The sequence below is a fragment of the Leopardus geoffroyi genome, chromosome A2, assembly GCF_018350155.1.
Source record: "Leopardus geoffroyi isolate Oge1 chromosome A2, O.geoffroyi_Oge1_pat1.0, whole genome shotgun sequence".
Taxonomy (NCBI): Eukaryota; Metazoa; Chordata; class Mammalia; order Carnivora; family Felidae; genus Leopardus; species Leopardus geoffroyi.
In genome coordinates this window covers 85,829,768-85,854,545 of record NC_059331.1, presented here as the reverse complement: position 1 = coordinate 85,854,545, position 24,778 = coordinate 85,829,768, and the positions used below count along the sequence as shown (strand labels likewise).

The 24,778-nt window shown below is 33.8% G+C and overlaps 1 long non-coding RNA gene across 1 annotated transcript; it reads left to right on the top strand.

The window, feature by feature from the left end:
- The first annotated feature begins 5,114 nt into the window (after nucleotides 1-5,114).
- On the top strand, nucleotides 5,115-23,097 carry LOC123606381. Its single transcript, XR_006716258.1, has 2 exons — nucleotides 5,115-5,587; nucleotides 22,763-23,097. It is a non-coding gene; the product is annotated as an uncharacterized LOC123606381 (long non-coding RNA).
- Nucleotides 23,098-24,778: the final 1,681 nt, after the last annotated feature.

Here is a 24,778-nt window from a genome sequence, read left to right as displayed (position 1 = left end):
TAAATTATTTAATCTGTGAAGATTTGTTTTTTAGTATAGTTTTATGTTTTTTTCCACATAATAATAAATTGTGAATGATTGTTTTTTAGGCTTTGGCAGTGAGTATTTGTGTCCTATAGTGAAATCTGGTATTCCATCCTCCTGGTAGTAATACACCTATTTTGGGGCGCCTGGGTGGCTCAGTCAGTTCAGCATCTGATTTGGGCTCAGGTCATGATCTTGCAGTCCCTGGTTCGAGCCCTCTGTCGGGCTCTGTGCTGACAGCTCCAGGCCTGGAGCCTGCTTCCCATTCTGTGTCTCCCTCTCTCTGCCCCTCCCCCACTCATGTGCAAGTGCGCGCTATCAAAAATAAATAAAAACATAAAAAAAAGTAATACACCAACTTTACTGCTAAGCTAAATAATAACATTCCTCAGGCTCCCTTGGTTCTAGGTATACTTATTTGCCTAAATTGAACTAAGGGAAATTAGAAGAAATGGTGTGACACTATGAAGAACTGCAAAGTCTCCACAATCTTATACTTCCTACAATCAAGCAAATAAATTGGCACACCACAGTCCCTTAGAAGCTAGCAGAAGATATGAGATTCATGGGTCAGAGTTAAAGGATTTTATTTCTCACAGCAACAGCAGTAGTCAGAATATCCGCATTTTCCTATTTGTTAAAGAGCTAATTCTAAGCCCTTCAACAGGGCTCTGAGAAGAGGGCCAGGAAACATTTGTGCTTCTGGAGCCTGAAACTTATAACAGTCAGTAAGCCTGCCTACCCTCTGCCCAAGAAGGAGACATTATATGTATTGTCCAAGTATGATGACTATAAAAGCATTCTTTACAAGATGGACCAGTAGCCACATTCTAAGGTGCAACCATGTTCTGAGCCTGGCAGCCGTGTTCTCAGAATGACAGCAGAAAGAGAGGAAACTGAATTCCAGGCCACTACTGGCCTGTCTGACCCTACATTTCTTTTATGCCTGAGAAAAATTAAATTTCTATAGTTAAATCACTATTCTTTCAGAATTTTCTGTTTCATGATTCAAATCTAGTCCTAATTAATAAGAAGTCATATTAAAACATATTTAAAACATCCGTTTTCATAATGGTTAAGAAATTCATATACAGTTATATCATTTACTAATCTAATCCTTTTTATTTTGTCCCCTTTATTCTGTTTCCATGTTTTACTCTAATACAAAAAAGTTTAATGCACATTATCTCTGCATTTTTTGTTCATTAAAATTATTTCCACAAGATTGGTTAATGCTTTTCTTTTCTGTTGTGAGGTTGTTTTAGTATATTTTTATGTAAATATGTGCATTATGCAGACAAAAAATTAAAATCTTAAGTTTAAAAAATAGAATCACCATTTCTATCTCTGCCTTCTCTATTTTCTTTCTACATATATATAAAACACCAATCCAGGGGCGCCTGGGTGGCGCAGTCGGTTAAGCATCCGACTTCAGCCAGGTCACGATCTCGCAGTCCGTGAGTTCGAGCCCCGCGTCAGGCTCTGGGCTGATGGCTCAGAGCCTGGAGCCTGTTTCCGATTCTGTGTCTCCCTCTCTCTCTGCCCCTCCCCCGTTCATGCTCTGTCTCTCTCTGTCCCAAAAATAAATAAACGTTGAAAAAAAAAATTAAAAAAAAAAAAAAACACCAATCCAAAACTTAAGTCTTAAGAAGTAACACCACTTGAATTTTTCAGTTCTGGTAATAAACTGCATAGCTCTAAATGGCATGCTTTTATTATGATATCATAGTTTATTAAATCTAACTCACATCTGTTAAGATTCTTCAATGAATTCAGAGTAACTGAGTTTGTTTACATTACTTTTCTCTTTGTAAATATGATTACTTGCACATATATTTCTCTTATTTTTAATTTCTCCCTTGATTGCCAGTTGCTAATGCTTATAAATCCAACTTCTTTTATTTACTCAATAGATACCCTTTTTTTTTATTTTTTACTAATAATAGATATTCATGATCAATAAAAGAGATAAATGAGCCTATTTGGACAGAATTAATATCAATAGGTTCTCTTATTGAGGTTGAATAACAGAACTGTATATATTAACTAAGACTATGTTGGTGTGTTTGATAATGCAGAAAAGACCTGGTCATATCCTCCCAGTAGCTTCCAGCTTCCTGTAATTCATAGTGCTTTTAGCTCTTAAGATAATGATTTTGGATATAAGTATATTAAATGTAATGCATCTTGATATATATCCTGCATAGAAAATTTATTTTAAGTGTTAATATTCATGAACATAATTCATATCCATAACATTTTTTTGTGTTTTGTGAAATGGTGAACTCAGAACTTTTGCTTCTTACAGTGTCCCTGTATGTAACTCCCCGTGTGCGTGTGTGTGTGTGTGTGTGTGTGTGTGTGTGTGTGTGTGCGCGCGCGCGCGCATAAGAGAGAGAGAGAGAGAATGAGAATAAGACAGTCTTGCATGCCTGTATTAACAGCTGCACAAATGCATTTAGGCACCAAGTGACAATTATCTAGGAATCAGATCAAGGAAAGGAAAGTAATAATTATGTTAGATTCACGGATATGCTAGTACTAATACTGCAGAGAGAACAAACTAGGTCTGAGAACAAATGGAAATTTTCTTCCATGTAGGCACCAATAATAAAGACATTTTTAGTCAGGATTCACTAATACCAAGTAAATCCCAATAAAAGAGAGACTAACAACTGAATACTCAATCGATTTGTACATCATAATTTAAACTAAATCCACTGGGTTAGGATCATCTTATGGAGAAGACATCACCTTGGTACACTTCAACTCTTTATTGGTAATGAGCCAAAGCTGAATAAAAAGCTAAAATGAAACCTTTAATTTTTAGGAAGATTAATTTTGCAAATAAAAATGATTCATACTAAAGAGCATCACCAATGCATAAGAAATTCAGGTGGAGGTACAAACAACAGTTCAGAAAATTTTGATCATTTGGGAAAATATAATAGTTTGAAGCTTCTATGTGACCAACGTCACAATAGAAACAGGGATCAAAATCAAGGAGACAAACAATGAGACAGATATTGTTTCCTTTTATGGCTGATTAGCACTGAAATAGTCTTCCTATGATTGGGCAGTCTGACAGCTTGCAAGGCCTGGTGTAGTCTTCCTGCTAAAACCAAAAGGGCCAGTTCCATATTCTCATAAGCCCTTGGCAGCTCAAACATAGTGATAATGACCAAGTCGGAGCTTAGGATTTTTGCTCTATTGGTCAGATTCACTTGCCCTCTTAGGTATTTCTGTACTGACTGTTCACAAATCCTCTAGAACACTGTGGTGGCAGTTAAAATAGCCAGAGTCTAATGTCCACAGTAGCAGCTGCATTGAATTCCAACAACTCAGCAGGACATGTCCAGTAGTCTCAGTACTAGATCCAATTTTCTAACCAGACCCAATGCATGTTGTGATTTTGGCTATGTTCTTGACTGCCTAGTCTCCCTTTTGTCTTACTGTTTTTTTTTCCCAGTCCGATTCAGCATCTTCCTTTTTGGTTCTTTCATTTTTCTGTTAAACTAACCAAAGGTAGTTTTACTTGTTTGAAATTAGTAATCTTTGCTTGGTTACATTAATGGTCCCAGTGATAAAATGATTCTAAACCTCATTTGTAATCCTCATAAATTAAAGATATCCAATGTTTTACATAATCTAAATTAGTGTAATATAGACATTAGAAGTCTTAAAGCACACTTGAAATTTACAGAGAATTTGTAAATTAATATATCAGGTATTTAGAGAAGAGAAAGTGAACTTAATCTAAATAATTTGGAAAATTTCATAGTTTCAAATTCTTCAGAATAATACTTTAAGAAATTGCTAGTAATAAAAGTTCCCTGATTTGGGGAAGGAAAACTCATCATTCATTTCTTTCATTCTTATTCTCAGAATATATACTTATGCATACAAAGAATACACTAAGTATATAGGGGTGCCTGGGTGGCTCAGTTGGTTAAGCATCCAACTGTTGATGTTAGCTCAGGTCATAATATCATGGTTCATGGGATCAAGCTCTGTGTGGGGGTCTGAGCTGACAGCATGGAGCCTGCTTGGGATTCTCTCTCTCCCTCTCTCTGCCTCTCCCCAGTTCACACCCTCTCTCTCAAAATAAATAAATAGACTTTGAAAATACATTAAGTATATAATCATAATTTAACTGGCATTATGCACATGTCATTGAGAATACATGAAACAAACTACAAGAGAGAATATCCTGCAATATTCTCAGTCTTTTTTTCTAACCCAATTCAAGTGAGAAAACTAGCTATCCTTATTAATAACAAAGATGGACTAAATGTATGACATTTTGTTGAGGTCTATTTGATACTGTTTTGGTATGACTAATATGAATCTGTTACAATGTAGAATCACTGATATTTAAAAAAAAAAACTTGAACAGACATACACAGCATTAGCTAATTATATTACCTTTACCTTAGTTCTGGCCTCCTAATCCCTGGCTTCTAATCCAGGTAACATCAGCCTTAACATAGTGAATGCCCATCACTGCTTAGGGTCAGAAAGACTGTATAAGTAAAGGACTGAAGAAGTCTATTTCACCCATCACTTAGTAATTTTAAAAGCTCTTTATTATTTTTTCCTTGCCGTTTGCTAAAAATGACCATATCAAAATTGCAGTGTGACATATATCTTGGCTTATGATTGGGCTAATTGAAGAAAGGGAGGAAAGGAAACCTACTGGAGTGTATCAGGCATTTTAGAAGAAGATACGTTGTTTTGTAAGGCTCTTTTCTCCATTCAAATCATTGTGACTAAAGCATTCCAAGAATGGGTAGCAACATGAACAATGAAATGGAGCCAGCTCTGAATGTTGTGTACATGTATTGATGTATTTGCTGTACTTCAATATTTTAAGTGTCAGATGTAAGGAGATCGATCTGAATGGAAGGGCTTATATAAATTACATTAGAAATCTTGCCCCTATAATATAGACTGAATTGTACCATAACCCCTTAAAATTTGCATGTTGAAGCTCTAAACTCCAATGTGGTAGAATTTGGAGATGGGGCCTTTGGGTCACAATTAGGTTTAGATGAGGTTATAAAGTAGAATCTTCATGATGGAACTAGTTTATTTTTAAGAAGAGGCACCAGTGAACTTGCTGGTTCTCTCTCACCGCTATTTGAATACAAAGCAAGAAGGTGGCCATCTGCAAGCTAAGAAGTGTACCCTCAAAGAACCCAATTATGCAGGCACCCTGATCTCCAGACTATGAGAAATTATTTCCATTGTATAAGCCATCCAGTGTATAGAATTTTATTATAGAAGCCTTGGCAGACTAAGATACCCTACAAACGAGAATTTCTACTCTACTGTGAAACTTGTTATAATTCTTTCACTAACGAACCATTCATCATTATTTTTTCATAACACTAATGTGTTTTTTGAAAGCATCTAAAAGGAGAAGACTTTGAGATGCTTGTTTTCAAGAACCTTAAAACTTGAAGAAATATCACATGTACTTGTGGACAGCTAGAGAGCAATTCTGAAGTTATATAAACAAGTATACAGGCTATATATACATAAATGCTAAATACAAAGTGAGGTAAGAAAAAACAAGGGCTGAGGTCAGCACAGGTTCCTGGAAGAAATTTGGCAAAATAGTTGTGCAAATCTGGGGGGGTAGTTTAATCTTTTTAGACCGCACTTAACATTTTAGTTGGTTTCCATTCCTTAGAGTCTGTGAAATTATGATTCTTAGTTTAACTACCATAGTGGGAGGCATGCATTGACAAAGAGAAAGGGTAGGCTTTCTTAAGAGCAGGCACAAAGTTTGCTAAACATTTGTTCAACACATTTTACAAGACAGGCCTCTGAAGAGATTTGAGTAAATGGACCTGCAATTGTTTATTTGTTGGCTGACCAGACTGACTAAATGAATCAGCTCATTTGGAGTTCTTATATTTACACAATTATGTTAATATAAACATTCACTTATTAAGTATCATACATATACCAATCATCCTACATATTTTGTCAGTGACCTTTACTGTAGCTACTATTCAGTTATAAAATGAGTATAGTTGAATCTAATCTTTATAGAGGAAAAAATAAGGGTCAGAAAATTTAACATGACTAGAAGGGCAGAACTGGGATTTAAGGACAAATTTGATTCCAATGCATGTTATCTTTCCACTTTCCACTCTCTAACATTTAGTGAGAATTTACTGGGGACTTGTTCTAAAGGTTGTGCAGATATAAATTCATTTGATTCTTCAGCAACCCCATGAGATAAGTACACCTTTTATCCCTGTATAATAGATGAGGAATCTGAAGAACAGAAAGGTTAAGTAACATGTGGGTGATTACACAGCTGCAGTGATGACACTGCATCATGCAGGCTGACCTATAAAATGCTATGTAAATGCTGGTTAGATGTGTATGGTCATTACTAATTAGTATTAGATGGAGAAAATAACCCATTTTATCACATCTTAGTTATGTCTTAACTATTGGGTGAAATGAATAAAATGGTGCATAGTAAAAGGTCTGACCAAATATTAAGTAAATTGTTCAATCCACCAAGAGCCAAGGTAATTACTTGTGGAGAAATCCTAAAGATTTTCTCATCAGGCTGATGTTATCACTAATAAACATAGGCAAACATTTATTTACAATACCTCAACAGTTGAATTCAAATTTTAACTATAATCACACTATGGTAGCAGGGGGTATTTTTTGGAAATAAATTATATTTTATGTAGATATTATTGTCCTGTATGAGACTAGTCAGAGAAAATTCCTTCTCCTTCATTTTATTACATGGCACAACCAAGGAGGGTCTTGGAATGTTTTTCGATAAAAACGAAATAAGAAAAGTGGAAATTTCTATCTGGAGTGAAAAATGGTAGTATGTATCAATAGTGGAAATATGAGCTTTCTTTTGCAAAGAAGCAAAAGGAGAGCTGGTAGGGGACTCTGTCTCTATGGAACTTTATTCTCTATTTAGGCCTATAAAACAGAAAAATTACTTCCTGTCCATATCCCACATCCAGATGTCAGGATAATGATATTCTCTGTGACTTTTATTAAAAACACCACTGTATTTTTACTTTAATGTCATGGTGGCTAAAAATTTATAGAAGTATGTGGGAACCAAGGTTCAGGCACTCTTTTCATTAACAAGTTACTAAGAAATTCCTGAAGAGATTTTCATTCAAGTTTTGCAATTCAAGTAAAGGAATATGTGATTGAAATAATATCAAAGAGAGAACAGAGGAGGAAGAAGGAAGAGAAGAGTGAAGTGGGCAAAAGATTATAAATACTCCTGTAAAAATAGTAATTCAGCCAGAAAATCATGCCAATTATTGGGAGCTTAGAAGAGAGGCTTAGGTCAAAGTTGAGCAAGCCTTTTCCTTAAACAGCCAAATACAAAATAGGTTTTATGAGCCATATGGTTTTTCGCCTAACTATTCAACTCTGCCAATTCAATGAGGAAAAAGTCATAAAAACATGTAAACAAATGGATGTCACTATGTCACTAAGTTTCTAAAACTTCATTTAGAATATCAGTCCTCAGGCTTTGTCTAAATTATAATGCTAAGATTATATCCCTGTATACTTTCTGATAGAACTTTCCACTTTGAAGGAAATGTTCTGTATCTGTACAATTTGGTAGCCACCAGTCACAAGTGGCTGCTGAACATTTCAGATGTGAGCATGTGAGTGTGAAGAAAATTAAATTTTATTTAATTTTAATTATTTTACACTTACACAGTCATGTGACTCATTGCTTACTCCTTGGACTTCACAGCCCATTTCTGTTCTTTATTTTTTTCATCTGAGAGTAGAACTACAGAATTTCCTTCTATTGTTAATAAAGCAAAGAAAATTTATGTTGAAGATTTTCAAAGTGCAAAATTTGAAAAGGTGGGAAAACTTTCCACTATAATTATATAAATATTAAATTTAAAAGGCAATTTAACCTGAAAAAAAGACTATTAACCTCACTTTATGGCTTATGATATATTAATATAATATAAATATACAACAAATACCTGAATTTACACATTTGAGGTTCCTTTGCCTCAAGAGAAATTGTGAGAGAGAATGTAAATGTGAGAAAAATACAGATAAAATATATTTAATTTGTTCCTTCTTAAGATTTTGTTCTGATTCAATAATCAAACGAGACTGATGTCATTCTATACACAAGTTTTGGAAATGTATGTGGTATTCATTATATTATGAAGCATTTTTCTAAAAGGATAACAGTGTTATTGGCTGAGAAGAACCTGAGCTTTGTAATTAAAAGTCTTGAGTTCAAGAACCAACTTCATTACTAATTAAATAATATTTCCAAAATGTTACTTCATTTCTTGAAGTCACTGTTTTGCAGGTTCCTTGGTGGTAAAATTGGTATAAAAATATCACCTACTATAATAAGTTGTGGTGGGTTTTGTGGGACTTAATATTATATACCAGTTGCATTTACCATAAACTGGTACACAGGTGTCCACCTTTATTACTCTGAGGTAAAGGATAAGTAAGTAGTCCACAATGTAGTCTTTCTGAAAAGGTCTGCAATTAGTCATACTCACCTCTCCCACCAATGACCTAATTCTGCAATTAGCAATTTCAGCATTTGCTTCTGAAGAGGCAGTTACTGGATCAAATAAACCTTGGGTTAGGTTTTTAACATATGAATTAGAGGTAAGGGACCACACACATTCAGAGCATAGCTTTGTTCAAGTAAGTACTTTTATTCCTGGCTAATTTATTCTGAGGAATCTGTACATCAGGTTACTTCACAATCAGATCTGAATACTGTGATCATAATTTCTTGCTAATTGGAAGTTATTAAATCCCACTGAAATCAAGGAATGCAGCTATCTTGTAGAAATCTTCAGAATAGCATTACTTTTCTATAGACACAAATTGTTATAACCAGCAAGTACTCTATCTGGAATATACACATATATCCTTTGTCCTTTACTGAAAATACCATGTAACGAGATGGTTTACCACCCATAGTGAAAGTGAAAGCTCTTTCCTTATAAAGAACTGAAACTTCCACAGAATAATAGGTATTACAAGATCAACTTGAAGTCAAACTGTAGGAAGAGCAGTCATGTCTTAACAGAATGTATGGGCAACAATGCATTTTCTCTTTTTCTTTTTGGGTTTTACAGATTTTTAATTTCTGATGCTTTCAGCCTGTTAATACCATTTACTTATCAACAGTATAGCTTTCCTTTCTAATTCAGTTTCTCATCCCCATAAATTCAGCTTGGTCCTGGGTTTCTTCTGCCAGAGCACCGTGACCATTCAACATCAGAGTCCGCTGCCAGCTTATTTAAAATTTGTTACAAAGAAACAGATTATTCCTTTCACCTATAATGGAATGAGTTTCTTTGAGTCAGATGCTCACCCCTGCCCAATCAGCTATCACCAAGAAATAGTGTATGTGGTACAAAACTAACCATCCAGATTTTAAAAGTAAAAGGTGATCTGGGTAAGCACGAAAAATATGCACTCTACCAAAGGGCACCGAATCCTTGTTCATCACCAACTGAACAGTTTCTGGAAGATGAATGATTATACATGTCAGTCTTGTGTGAATGAATCTGGAGTGTGAGGAACTTAATATCCCATTAAATACAATTCTAGAGATATAATTTCTGTAATAGACTCTGAATAAGAGAAAAATTAAATCTAAAAATCAGAATAACATCTTATAAATGTCTTTGGCCTCCCTAAAAGAAAGACATAAAATGAAAAATACCACACAGATGCCATACAATTCTAAGATATATATATATAAATTTTTATTTGAGGCATCTTTTGTGATATAAAATATTTTATTTGAAAGATAAATATCTTAATATAAATCTAGCTAGAATAAATAGGATTCTGGGTAAGTCTGAATACAACAAATGGTTATTTCTTAAAATGCTAACTTCCCAAGCCTACAAATTATATATGGAAATAGCTATCATGCTGATCAATTTCTCATTAATCACGACCTATAAAGACATATATTTCTTCAGTTCCACAGATACATCACAGAAGATATATCTCCTTCACTAAAATGTTCTCAATAACACGAAGTTTTTGTTTTAGCTTAAATTTACATCTTGCATAGATAACTGGTGCCTGATTTACTGGGCTGGTAGTAATTTAATTATCTAATGTCCCCAAGTGAGGTTGTATACAGTGGAATAAAAAAAGCCAACTATATAAATCATTTTTTTTGAAGTTTCTGTTTTGTTTTGATGCCTACTCTCAGCAAACGATACCTTTTCATGGCAATCCAGTATGCACAAATATTTATATCTAAATATATAACTGAAACAAAAAATTACATAATAATTACTCCAACGATATATAGTACAATCTAATATTGTCTCTTCTCTTATGCTTATTTAAACCAAAGCCACAAAAGATTATATTGATTTTATGACCCACTAATGAATTTATCAGACCCCAAATTTAAAAACACTGCACGAAATAATTCTCAATGAGTTAAGATCACAATGATGGTGGGTGGCATTAGTTCAAATATTTGTTTAAGTTTTGTGCAGTCTTTCTGGTTTTGGGCTGGTTTTAGTGCTACTCTAAAGGATTATTGATGGCATTGTGGAACAGGATAGTCCTTTGTTATATGGAAGTCTCCTCTGTATTGTGAGATATTTACTCCTCATGACCCTTGCCCGCTAAATGCTAGAAGTACCCCTCAATTATTGAAAACCAAAACAGCTCCCACACATGTCTAATGTTTGGAGAAGAGCAGTGCTATGCTATTGACCCACTTGAGAACTCATGAAATAAATGCGGAGTATAATAGCCAGTTAGATTATTTATATATGGTACTTGTGAAAATCAACCCAGTAATATTTCAGAGTAATTACAATAAAATAAAGATTAAATCAACTAATCCATTCATTATTGTTTATTGCCAAATAATTCTCTTTAAGAGCCTATAAGACACCGTGCGTCACTTTCAAAAACAGAAAATTTGGATCTCAGATCATTCACTTACTGACAAATTTCTCATCTATACTGCGAGAATAGCACCAAATTCTCACTAACAGTGTTTTTGTGAGAAGCACATGAGTAAATATATTTAGAATATTTGGTACTGTGCCTGGCATATAGTAGGTACTCAATATATTTACTTTTAAAAAATAAGATAAGAAAAAATGCACACAGGAATAAATATGTAGGATGAGAATGTATGCTGGTAGGCTGAAAAGTCCTCAGCATAGCAAGTGGTGTCAGTGTTCAAAGCATCTTCCCTTGTGCAGTAGCAGTCGTGTGAGGGAGATAAAATGAAATTAATTTTGGAAAATCACTTGCCTAAAATAGACCACCTCTATTTTCTTTGTTCATTGTTAAAGATATGGCTAGAAAAAGCATGATACTTGCCTTTTTGGCAGAAGTTTATTCAAATGATTGTTAGTATCAGTAAAAGTATAATATCCCTAAATTATCATTTGGCCTCATGAAAAACAAAGAAAACAAATACCATTTTTGAAGAAATTATTTGGAACTATTTCTTTCTCTTTAAAATATATTTTATAAAAGTCAAATTCATACACATGTGATGTGAACATATGACTTAGTTGAATGCAAAAGAAAAGCCGTTAGATATAAATTGTATAAAGTTAGTTATATGTCTGATTATAAACAAAAAAAAATGGAATAAAGTACTTCACAGAAAAAATTATTTTTCCTAATTTCAAATTATCAAATTAAAAGATCAGGTTTTTTAAAAACCCTCTGAAGTTTGTAGACTATTAAATCTTTTCATATGTTAAGGAGCATACCATCTTATTTACTTATTTAGAATTTGTCTAGGAAATGTGAGTAGTAGTAGAAAATGACAAGAAATATATATGGTCTAATATATCTCCTAACATTACTATCTAAACCACTTATTTTTCTTTGAAAAAAAAGCAAGCAAATAATAACTGCTAATTTATTCCTACAGTATGTCAAACATATTATTATCATTATTAAAACACTAGAAATTTTGGGATCTGCAAGACAAAATAAAGAAATATCTGTAAGTGTTCCTGGCAATGATCAAAACTTTTGCATAAATGAACTCTATCTCTGTGGATTTTCTTCACCATTTTATTTTGTATAATAAAATGTTTCCTGTCACTTCTATTTTCCAAACAGTTTTAAAATGTTCTCCACTTTTTTTGGATATAATAAGTATATAAGTTTTACACCAACAAAGAATATTTTTCTGTCTTAAAATGAATCATTTTATTTCCAGGAGATTAATGAGGCCTGTGTTCAAGGAACCTATCTATAACATTGGTGACTAGAGACTATTCATATCAAATCACTCCCAACAAGGCAATTTTTATTACTCCTCTAGAAAAATTTTTTGAAATGATTTATCATTTTTAATCATATCAGTGTTCTACTGATTACAGATCATTCTATATAGCTTCAAACTATTTGCTCTTATTACGTTGTAAAAACAGGATATTTTCTCTCCCTGTAGAGAATGTCCGAGCCAGAAATTGAGAACTGTCTCACAAATCTCAACTACAAAATCAGGTTTCAGGGCTTCTAAGACAAAGGACAGATTTAAGTGGATCTTAAGGTTTTAAAAAAGTAAATAAGTACTTGCCTTTCCTTCATTCTACTGTCACACAAACATAACAACAAACATCGCAACAAACTAGGTACAGAAATAAATTCTATGAATGTGATTTACATTGAGCAATTATATACACATACATATATACATACTTACACATGTATGTGTATATATATGTATATATATATATCTATACACATATATATGTAAGTATATATATATATGCATATATATATACATATATACACTTTTCTGTTTAACAAAAAACTGGAGAATGAAAAACTCATAGTTGCCTAATGTGTAATAGCAATGTACATAAGACAAGTTAGAATATCTTTAAAACGTGTCTGTTTATTGTTTCAATAGATAAAAATTAGCTGAAATATGTTTTTCATTCATTTTTTTAAACTCTTTTTTAGAATATAAGTACAGCTGTCTTATAGAATTGGGGGGTTGTCTTAAAGCACAGCCAGGGTAGGTGGAATGGTGGCAGGAAAGACAACAAAGCAGTGGGGTAGTATAAAGGTCAGAGTACTTTGGCCAAGCAAAATGATCCCTCTTGGGGAAAGAAAGCTGATCCAGTGCTCCTGGGGAACACAATGATATACTGATATGTCCCCAGAGTACCTGGCTATCGTCATCAGAGTCATTTGGGAACCTCCAGGAGCACTTTAGCTTTAACCTTCCTATGGCATGGCCACATCTATGGAATCCCTCTTATCTTTATTAAATGGGAAATATTGTGCTGAAAGTCTTAGGTCAGAACAAAATACTGTGAATCTATACTTTTGGTAGATCACAGCTAGATATAATCAAAATTCTTGATTTTTTAAAGTAAAAAAAATGAGCAAAAGGACCAGTACCAGATATTTCACATACACTGCTGCAGCCACACATTTTATCAGTCCTTTTGTCTAACCAGAAATGTGGGGGATTGAGAGATGTACATCAGTTCCAGGGCTAGATATTTTTTGTCTTGAACAAATTCCTAGTTTTAATTGATGTATGTTAACACCAAGTGCTGAAAACAGATAATGTTTTTTAAGCTCTCACACAAGGAAGAAGAAAGCGGAATTATACATCCTTTGAGCATCCATAAAATTTGGGTTGTTAATGGAACAGAATTGAATAATTTAAGACTGATAGGTAATTTTTGAGGAAAAAGTCCTTTTTTTTTTTTTTTACCCCTCACCGATACATCATAGAACGTCTTACTTTCAAGTAAATCTCCTAACGTTAAAAGAACAGAACCACTGGGCACCTGGGTGACTCAGTTAAGCGTCCAACTCTTGGTTTCAGCTCAAGTCATGATCTTACAGTTTCATGAGTTCAAGCCCTGCATCAGCCTTCACGCTCTTGTCAGGCTCCTTCAGCGTTGACAGTGTGGAGCCTGCTTGGGATTCTCAGTCTCCCTCTCTCTCTGACCCTCCCTCACTCTGTCTCTGTCTCTCTCATAATAAATAAACCTAAAATTTTTTTTTTGAAAAAAAAATTAATCATAAAAGACTACAATGAGTTTGTGTCTCACAAAAGGCATCAGGAAAATGTGGCATATAATCAGACCTCAGATGACTAGTACCAGAACAGTTTAAAATACTCTCTTCTCAAAGACTGTAAACTCCACTTTACCTTCTCATTTTGATGACCATCAATTAATACTATTTCCCTGCCCATGTTCCACAGATACCTTCAATCAACAAGAAACTTTCTTTTGTAACTTTACCTTGTGATGACCTCTACCTGTACACTCTATTACATGCAAAATTTGGAAGCTCATCCTGATTACTTTGTTGACATTTCCTATGTAATGTGTCGAATTCTGGGGATTCTACTTTTAAAATATTTCGAAATCTGTTTTTGTCAAGCTGTTCTATCACTATCCTAGTTAGTTCTAGCCCCTTTCTACCTATGAACAACTCAAATAAGTCCATACTTCAAAAAACCACCTTCAGCGTAATCCAGTAGCTCCCAAAATTTACAGAGAACCGAAATCATTTAACAAGTTGGTTAAAATATTTATTCCCAGATTCTGCCTCCTACCTTACCTCTTGGATTGTGATCAAGGGAATCTGCAATTATAACTGACATATAGATGGTTCTGACACAAAAACAGACCAGATGCAAAGAAAATGAAAGGGATGTTAACTGTCAGAAAAGCCATGAGCCTGCATTGGAAAAGTGTGTGACTCCGAGAATCAAAGTAATCTGTGGATACCCAAGCATCAATGAGCCGGAAGTAAGCTAAGAAAGCTGTATAACCTCAGTTTAGAATTGATCAAGAGGATAGCAGAGAATAAACGAGATGAACAAAAGCTCTCTCAGGAGAATCATATTCTATTTAAGGAACCTCTTTACCTCAGTGGTAAGAGGCCTTCATAGTAATCTCAGAATAGCTATAAACTATTGACTTTTTTGACTTCCATCCTTCCCTTTCAAGTGGGACTATTTTTGCATGAGTGTTTTTCTGCCCCTGTTCTACTATAGTATATTGGGTATGTATAGGACAGATAACCTGTCCTCTTAGTTCTTAGGTCTCAAGGCCAAAAAAGCCACACAGATTCCCAATGAAGTGACTGCTGCTTATCAACTAAAGATTCTGGACTTTGAGCTATATTTAGTCACTGAATGTTATCTTTGGTTGTCTCCCAAGCAAATCAGTTCTATTAAGTACATTTCTACCCACAGATTCTTTGAGTAACTTTTAACTCCAATTTAAGAATCACTGACATAAATAAAACATAGTTTAGAGAGCTCCCAAACCTCTTTTCAAGCCTTATCTTCCCTACTGGTACATATATGCCCTGTGCTGTAGCCAAGCTGTTTATTGGGCCTTTGGGTTTTATCAGTTGCATTTGTCTGAATTCATAGTGGCAAAGATGAATTTCATAAAAAGAAAACTAGCTTAAAGAGCAAAATTATCTAGTAGATATTTGGGTTCATATATCTCATGGAAAGCTAGAGAATGAAACTTATAATGCAGACACCAACAAGAGAACTCTAAATGGTTTGTCCATAAGAACCACCATGAATCTAATCAGCAGAAATAACTAAATCAGTACCAGAGAATCCAGGAAGATGATAAAGTTTCCTGAGCAAAGATGCATAGAAAGTCACATACATTTTTAAAAGAAAAGAGTTAATTAAGGAAAGAGAGAAACTGAGAGACTAGCACTCGGTCAAGTTATAGAACAGATTTAGTGGGAGTGGGGAAATGGGAGAGAAAACAAGACAGGAAGTTTTGATTATACATGCCAAGTACAAAGTTTGAGTTGTTGGATGTGGATAGGCTGATGAGGTCTAGAGTCTGGTTGTATTACTGGGTGGTCAATCCAAAGTGAAGATAAGTAAAGGTCAGGGTTATCAGAAAGGGTAAAATGAAGTGAACTTGAAGAGTTACACTGATAGAAATATCAAAGTGGAAATTGTGAAAGTGAAGTCAGCTGAAGTTGGTTGAAAAATAAACATATGAACAATCCACTTAAGTTATCCATAGAGAAAAAAAGTAAATTATGTAAGGTTCAATGATAACAGTGATGATTTCACTGTAGACTCAAAATATGTAGCATTCAAATGAAAAGAGAGGCAGGAGACTCTGGTTCAAAAGTGGTGCTGGGAAGGAAATAGCACAACACCTTCATTGATGTTTCAGATGAATGGAAGGACAACCAATTAATTTAGTCTAACCCTATTATCACACAACGGAAAAGCCTTTTTTAGAGACATGATAAAATGGGTCAGAAAATAGGTATCTGGAGGAAACCCCATCATCATTAATGGGTCAATTAGTGATCAAGTACAAACTAAGTACTAAACTTTGTATTTAATTTCTTTATTATAAAAGTAATTTATAAAAATAAAAATCAAATTAGGCAAACAAAATATGTATGTTATCCAGTCCTCTCCTTACCACCACCATCACCAAACACACACATAACCTCCCAAGAAACCTTGCAGTTAATGATTTTGTGCATTGCTTGCATTCTATGTCATATATTCAATATTCTGCTTTATTTTTTATACCATCACCTTGTGCTTGTTTAGTTTTAACAACAGAATTACTGTCCCTTTATGTTTTATGTATACTAAATAGTATACAAGATGTGAACACATATGGAATTTACCTATGGAGAGAAAACAATGGTGCCGTGAAGATTTCAATTAATGCTTTAAAATAAAGAGTCCAAGAAATATATGTAAAACAACAGCAACAACAACCACCACCTCGGGCACCTGGGTGGCTCAGTCAGTTAAGCGTCCAACTTTGGCTCAGGTCATGATCTCACGGCTCGTGGGTCTGAGCCCTGCATTGGGCTCTGTACTGACAAATCAGAGCCTGGACCCTGCTTCAGATTCTGTGTCACCCTCTCTCTCTCTCTCTCTCTCCCCCTCCCCTGCTCACTGTCTCTCTGTCTTTCAAAAATAAATAAATGTCAAAAAAAAAAAAAAACTCTACCAAATATTGACACAGGTTTCCTATGAAACATGAAAATTGTCTTTAAATTTTTAAACTGATGCACTTATATAGAATTTGAACATTAAAATATCTGTATTAACTTTGTTTTCATAAAAAAATTTGAATATTTAACACTGGTAATAAAATTTGAAATTACACATGAGAAAATTAAAGGTTGAATAATTAATTGTATATTTTCAAAAATTTTTAGCATCTAAGGCACTTTCTTGATTTTTACACTGGCTCTAATACATCCTTCAAACTGTTAAAAAAAAATTAGTCTGATGCTTGTTAAACACAGTGAGAAAGACCTTATCCAAAACCATTGCTGTAACTATCAAGTTTATCTCAACAGGGGAGAGAGTTCTAGCTCAACTGTAAATACAATAAGGACAAATGGAGTTTAACAGCTCATGAACAGGTATGGTAGAGGTCATCAGTGGATAGAAATTATGAGATGACATCAAGGATAGGGGAGATTTTTGCTAAATCTTCTTAACAGACTTTATGGTATAGGGAGATCAGGATGATCAGATATTGAGGTGGGGGGAGATTCTCTAAACTGACTTAGCATAAGTCTTGTAACAACTAGGCTAGTCAGGCTTGAAGCCATGGCCCAAGGATGAGGCCTAGTCTTTAAAAGAACTCAGAGGAGTCTGACTGAAGTTTGGTCAAGGAGAGAGGTTTTTCAGAAATACCACATTAAACAGCTGGTATCTAGTTTAAAAGCAAAGGGTTTAAACTACAAACTTCTCCACACTATAGATCTAATAACTTTAATGATCATTAATAAGCTTGGATGTTTCTTTGAGTCTAATTTGATGTTTAACAGCATTTATTTTATGGCTTTTTTACCCCTCAAGGTAGAAGTATAAAAATTCTCAGTATGGTATTTTGTTGTTAACAGACTACTAAATTTGTGTTTCCCATATAATCTTGTATGCTTGGTGTTTTCTGGGAAATTCATAGTAAGTTGTTCTTAACAAGTCATAAAATTTATGTTCTCCATGGCTAATTTGAAGCAAGAATGTTAAATAATGTAAGTCTTACCCAGAAACTAATTAAAATTAACACTTCAAATTATTTTTTTTGTTGTTGTTAAATGTACTAAATCATTTTATGGAAATGTGTTCCTACTGACTCTCAGTGATTTATTTGGTACAAACCCTGAACTAAAGCTTAATATCTACATGCAGTAAATCACTTATGAAATGACACAAAACTATTTTGAAGTGACTAATCTAATTTTCTAAGTACCACCAAAATACAAAACAAGAAAAATTATACAAATATTTCTCAGACTAAACTTCCTACATTTACATCACTTCAACAGGGATATATATCATACTTTAACTGAAAGTATTAACATAGATGAAGCAAACCAGAAACAGTTTGGTAACCCATTTTCATGATGTGGTGTGGTATGTGTTTATATAGGTTTTTATGTTAAAGACAGTGCTTAGTCTTGAATCAATGTTAAAATATTTTGTCTTTTGCTTTTCTTATAGTCACACTTTACATTTAATTAAAATGCATTATTTTTTCAAAAATTTTTAATGTTTTATTTATTCTTGAGAGAGAGAGACAGAGCATGAGTGAGAGAGGGGCACAGTGAGAGAGGGACACAGAATCCAAAGCAGACTCCAGGCTCTGAGTTGTCAACACAGAGCCCGATGTGGGGCTCAAACTCATGAGCTGGGAGATCATGACCTGAGCCAAAGTCAGACACTCAACCGACTGAGCAACCCAGGCACCCCTAAAATGTATTATTTTAAATTACAAGTCCTTTACATAAAAGTTGAAAATCAGTAGATAATGGTATAGCACCACAAATAAATTGATAGTATTACACTTGTGAATTCATCAACACTTTTAACAATCATCTACAATTTTCAAATTAGTGATTAATTCCACTTTGTGCAAGGGCCTCTCAGAAAAGAAGAAAAGCAACTGTGTAGTTTTAATGTCATCCAACTGCTAAGATAACTCATGTTTTTTGTGTTTAACCCTATTAAGAGGCAAATTAATGTGATTTTTCTAAAACACTAAGGACCTGGTAGTGAGAACGTCACTTGAAACAGATTAAATCCCTGTAATTGGTGTTCCCTATTTCTCACTTCTGTCTCCATTCCAATGGGACAAGAACAACAGATCACAGATCATCTGCATGACGTTTCACTTAACCTTTGGGAAGATGAAGAGAGTGTTGATACAGTAAGAATGAGCAGTGGAAAATTTACCAATATGAGTTTTCAGTATAATAATTAAAGCATTTATTTAGATGGGAAGTCAGATAACTTGCAGAATATGAGGAGTTATTATACCACACAGCCACTGTAAAATTGAAAAAGGGAGCTGAACCAGTAACATTTTGGCTTTGCTCTTATTTCCTCTTCAATGTACAAAAATATGGCATCTTTAATGCTTTGTTCCTACATTCTAATTTTAAAAGTAATATGAACCTGGTTCATACAGCCAGGAAAAATCATGAAAGACTTTGAAACAGGCAAAAATGACTAACTTACCCCTCCAGGGTGTCTCCATCAATTCATAGTATTGCACATTATTATTTTCCACATACTAATTAATTCTTTCTAGTGAAGATACAATTTATTTTCCTCCATTCTTACGAAAAAAGCAAAATTTGCATCTATTTATACGTTCATTTTGGTATTCCTGACTTACCAACATACGTGTAGTGATTTGAAGTCTCATATGAACGAGTTGTAGCATCTTCATGTATCCCTTATTAATTAAATGAGTTAAATATTTGACACATGCATGTTCATTTTATATTTGTATGAGAGTGATGATTTTGCTTTTAAAAATATCTTTTACAAGATCCAAATATAGTATTTACAGATGTAGACAATATAAAATCAAGTTACCTTTATGAATTTTCTTGAAAATGCCAAATGGGGATACTACTTAGCATAGTACAATTTCTTAAAAGTCCACTTTCTCTCTTACACACACACACACACAAGGAACGAGGGGAAAAAACTGCCATCACCTCCCAATTAATTCTTCATCCACTCTCCAAACTCTCCTATCTCCACCCATTAGTTCTTGTCTCACTCATCTTTCCCTCTCCTTTTAGGTTATATTCCCTTATCTGCACTTTACTATATGTTTGAACATTAAGTCTCTGCTTTCCACACTACTATACCTCACTTTTTACCAATTTTCCACAACAAAATTCCTCCACTTAATCTAGTAAACAATTCTCCTGTGTTGAAATCAGAAATGTAAAGCTGTGCCTATCCATTCATTATTATATACTTCTCTGTCATATAAATGACAAAGAAGCATTGGAAAATGCATAGAATATGAAAGTAGTTGTAGTTTATGTTATGGATGAAAAGGGCAGAGGCACTCTAGGGATGGAGAACAAAGGGGCTTTTCATGGGAATTTAAAACCCAATGAGGTACATACAAGTTCTGCATTCTCAAAATCTTTTTAATCACATTAAGATTTTGGAACGACATTTATAAGAAAAAGGAGTTAGTTTGGGTGAACCTCTGTATCGTTGCAAATTCTATTTTATTCTATTTAGGTTGCATATATAATAGCAGAATAAAGTAGCACTATCTTTTTCCATTTTCTGTAAATCCACAATCTTACATGCTTACTGCTTATTTAATTATACCTAAATTACTCAAGTCTCCCCAAGATTAGAAATGCATTATTTTCATAAAGTTTTTAAAGTCCCATGTGCTCTTTTGAATAGACCGTCAATTAATCCTCTTCTACAGAGAGTACATGTGGAGTCCAATCAATACTTTTATTCTGAAAATATTTCATCATGCAGACACATTTAACTGATTGTCCAGATATTTCTTCTGCTACAAACCTTCCCCGTCCTCCCTCCCCATTCCCCATGGTCTATTAGGCAATGTCTAGACAAGAAGGTCATTTTGTTCAGTTAGCTCTGAATGTTTGGGATACGAAATAATAATCTTCACAGGAGGAAAGAAAGTTTAATATCTGAAGGAAAAATCTCCAGTGAAATTAAGCTAATCCTATTTGGTGGCTAGTTTCTAGCATTAACTTCCTGTACCTGACATTGCTTCTTTCTATACAAATGTCTCTACCTGTGTATGTTTTAGTGATACTCCCACAGCCAAAGGATATATATTTAAGAGCTAGTCATCAAGCAGAAACATAAGTCTTTCTTTAGTGTATATGCCTGTGTGTGCCCATGTGCATCTGTATATCAGCGGCCGGCTGGGGTACAGGAACGAGAACAGAGCAGACTTGTGTGGCAGGAAACAGACTAGTATAAATATGCATTGCTGTGTGGTTAACATAGTTTACATGAATGAGAACAAAATAACTGCAACATTTGCTTCTAAGATCTGTGAAATCACAGGGGTCTGGGGAATACAGAATGGTACAAAGCATGCTACAATGGAGGTACTCAAAAGTTAGATTTCTATTTTCCTTACAAAACTTAAAAGGACCTTGCTCTAATAATTTAAAAGTACATCAGGTGGACTTATTATTTTCACTTGCAGTATCCTTTAAACGGGCTTTTCCTCACCATGGACACACACATACATATACATATATCTGAAAATTTCAACTACTCTAAAACAAATGTGTCATCCTCTAGGTTACCAAGGGTGTGGGTAGAAAGAATGGATGAAGACAGTCAAAGGGTACAAATTTACAATTGTAGGATGAATAAATTCTGGGGATCTTATGTACAGCTTGATGACTATAGTCAGCCATACTGTATTATATATTTGAAAGATACCAAGAGAATACCAGTTTTTCAAAATTCTCATTACAAGAAAAAAAAAAAAGGTAACTATGAGCTGATGAATGTGTCAACTAACCTCATTATGGTAATCACTTTAGAATATATATGTCAAATCATCTAAATCCAGCTGTGAAAAAAGAAAGAGTACTGCAGAGCTTTTTTCTTCTCCTCCTTGTCCTTTTCTCCTCTTCCTCTTTGTCCTTTTTGCTACTCCACCAGTCTATATTTTGCTAACACTAGTATGTTTTTTAAGGCATTATTTTGAGTTTAAGTGGCAAGTGTGTGAGGTGATAGATATGTTAATTAGCTTGATTATGGTAATCATTTCACAAAGCATATATATATATATTAAAACATGATGTTGTATACCCTATTTACACTTTTTGTCATTTATAATACAATACACCTGGAAAAATAAAATAAAAACACATAAACAAATCTAATAATGCAGGAAGTACTTAAGAACTTGACAAGAAACAGATGTCCTGAATCTGAATCCATTCATAGCAAGATTAGCTTTGCATGCAGAGGTAAATTATCTGGTTTCTTGTAAATTTGGAATAAAACTAAATAAACTTTTGCCTTGTTCTAAACATGTATATATTTTGCAGATTATGTTTTGAAGCAAAAGTTAAAGTTACTGTATCTATAACAGATATCAACAGCATATATATATATACATATATATATACATATATATGCACATATATATATATATATACATATATATATACATATATACATACATATATATATACATATATATATACACACACACATATATATCTGTTTACCCACGTATCAATAGCAAATGATGGAAAGGTATATATAGAGTATAGATAGATATAGATATAGGTGATGGTTAATTTTATGTGTCAATTTGACTGAACTAAGGTATGTCCACAGAGCTGGTAAAACATCATTTCTGGTGTGTCTGTGCAGACATTTCTGGAAGAGATTAGCATTTGAATCAGACTGACTAAAGAAGATTAGCCCTCACCAGTGTGGGCAGGCATAATTCAACTGCTGATTGGAGGGCCCAAATACATCAGAAATGCAGAGCAAGTGGGGAGTTCGCTCTTGCTCTTCTTCAACTGATATGTCCATGTTTTCATGCCCCCTGAAATGGAGCTCCTGGTTCCCAGACTTTGGACTAGGACTGAATTAAATCACCAGGTTGCCTGGTTCTTCAGCTTACAGAAGGCAGATTATGAGACTTTTCAGCTTCCATAACTGTGTGAACCGATTCCTACAATAAATGTCTTGCTGTATCTACATTTATGTGTGTGTGTATATGTGTGTGTATTTATTGGTTCTGTTTCTCTGGAAAACCCTGATTAACAACAATAAATATATAAATATATAGATACTTCTATCATATTTCACCCTGTTTCTACAGATAAAGAAATATAATCCCAATGATATGCAAATTGCTTAATATATACAGTCTATTAGTGTAGTTACTAAGAACACAATTCTAAAGATTGTTTGGATGAGCTAAAGCATCTTTCTGAGTTGAAAAAAAGCATGTATCACAGTATGAACTATAGTGTCATTTGTGGTATAATGGTTATGTTTTAAAATAACGTATCCTGCTCCCACTCACATATTTCTTTAATGACACTTTAGACCGTATTCATAAATATTTCAAAGTCTTTCTTTCAAATAAAGTTGTTATTCTTTTTACCCCACAGATTATTTTTGGTTGCCTCTACTATTATATTATTCAGTATGCACATCCTGGGAGAAAGAAAATGGCATCATTTTGTTTACTTTGTGCCAAGCACTATACTAATATATTTTGTATACAATTGAATTTCTCACAGAAACCTAAGTGGTATTATCTTACAACAAACGTTTCAACAAACGGGAAAATGAGGGTCAGAGAAAATACATAATTAACCATTTCACACAGCTCAAAAATGGCATAGTTAGGTTACAAGCTCAGTTATTTCTGACTCCAATGGACAAGTTTGTTTGTTTGTTTGTTTTCCACAAGAAGATGCACCTTGAAGTACCATCCTACTATAAAATATTCATTTTCTTTATTTTCAGTAATCATTTATCTTATAACCCTATGGGAAAAAAACTGTATTTTAATAAGCTTCAAATCCCTGTCAAAATAACAACAGCATTTTCACAGAACTAGAATAATACTAAAATTTATATGGAAGCATAAAAGACCCCAAAGAGCCAAAGAAATCTTGAGAAGGAAAAATAAAGCTGGAGATATCACAATTCTAGGTTTCAAGATATACTACAAAGCTGTAGTAATCAAAAAGTATGGTATTGGCACAAAAATAGACACATAGATCAATGGAACAGAACATAGAGCCAAGAAGAAAAATCTATGTTTATATGGTCAATTGATCTATGACAAAGGAGGCAAGAATATATAATAGGGTAAAGACATTCCATTCATTAAGTGGTGCTGGGAAAACTGGACAGCTACATGCAAAAAACAAAAAAAAAACACAAAACTGGACAACTTTTTAACACCATACACACATACAAACTATGAATGAATTAAAGACCTAAATGTGAGACCTGAAACCATAACAATCCTGGAAGAGAGCACAGTCACTAATTTTTCTGACATCAGCTGTAGCAACATTTTTCTAGATAATGTCTCCTGAGGCAAGGGAAACAAAAGCAAAAATAGACTATTAGGACTACATCAAAATGAAAAGCTTTTGCACAGCAAAGGAAAGCACCAAAAAAAAAAAAAAAAAAAACAAAAAACAAAAAACAAAAAAGCAACCTACTGAAAAGTAGAAGAAGATATTGGCAAATGATTTATCTAAGAGGCTAATATCCAAAATATATAAAGAACTCACAAAACTCAACGCAAAATAAATAAATAAAACAAAGGACCTGAATGGACATTTTTCCAAAGAAGATATACAGATGGCCAACAGACTTATGAAAAGATGCTCAACATCACTAATCATTACGGAA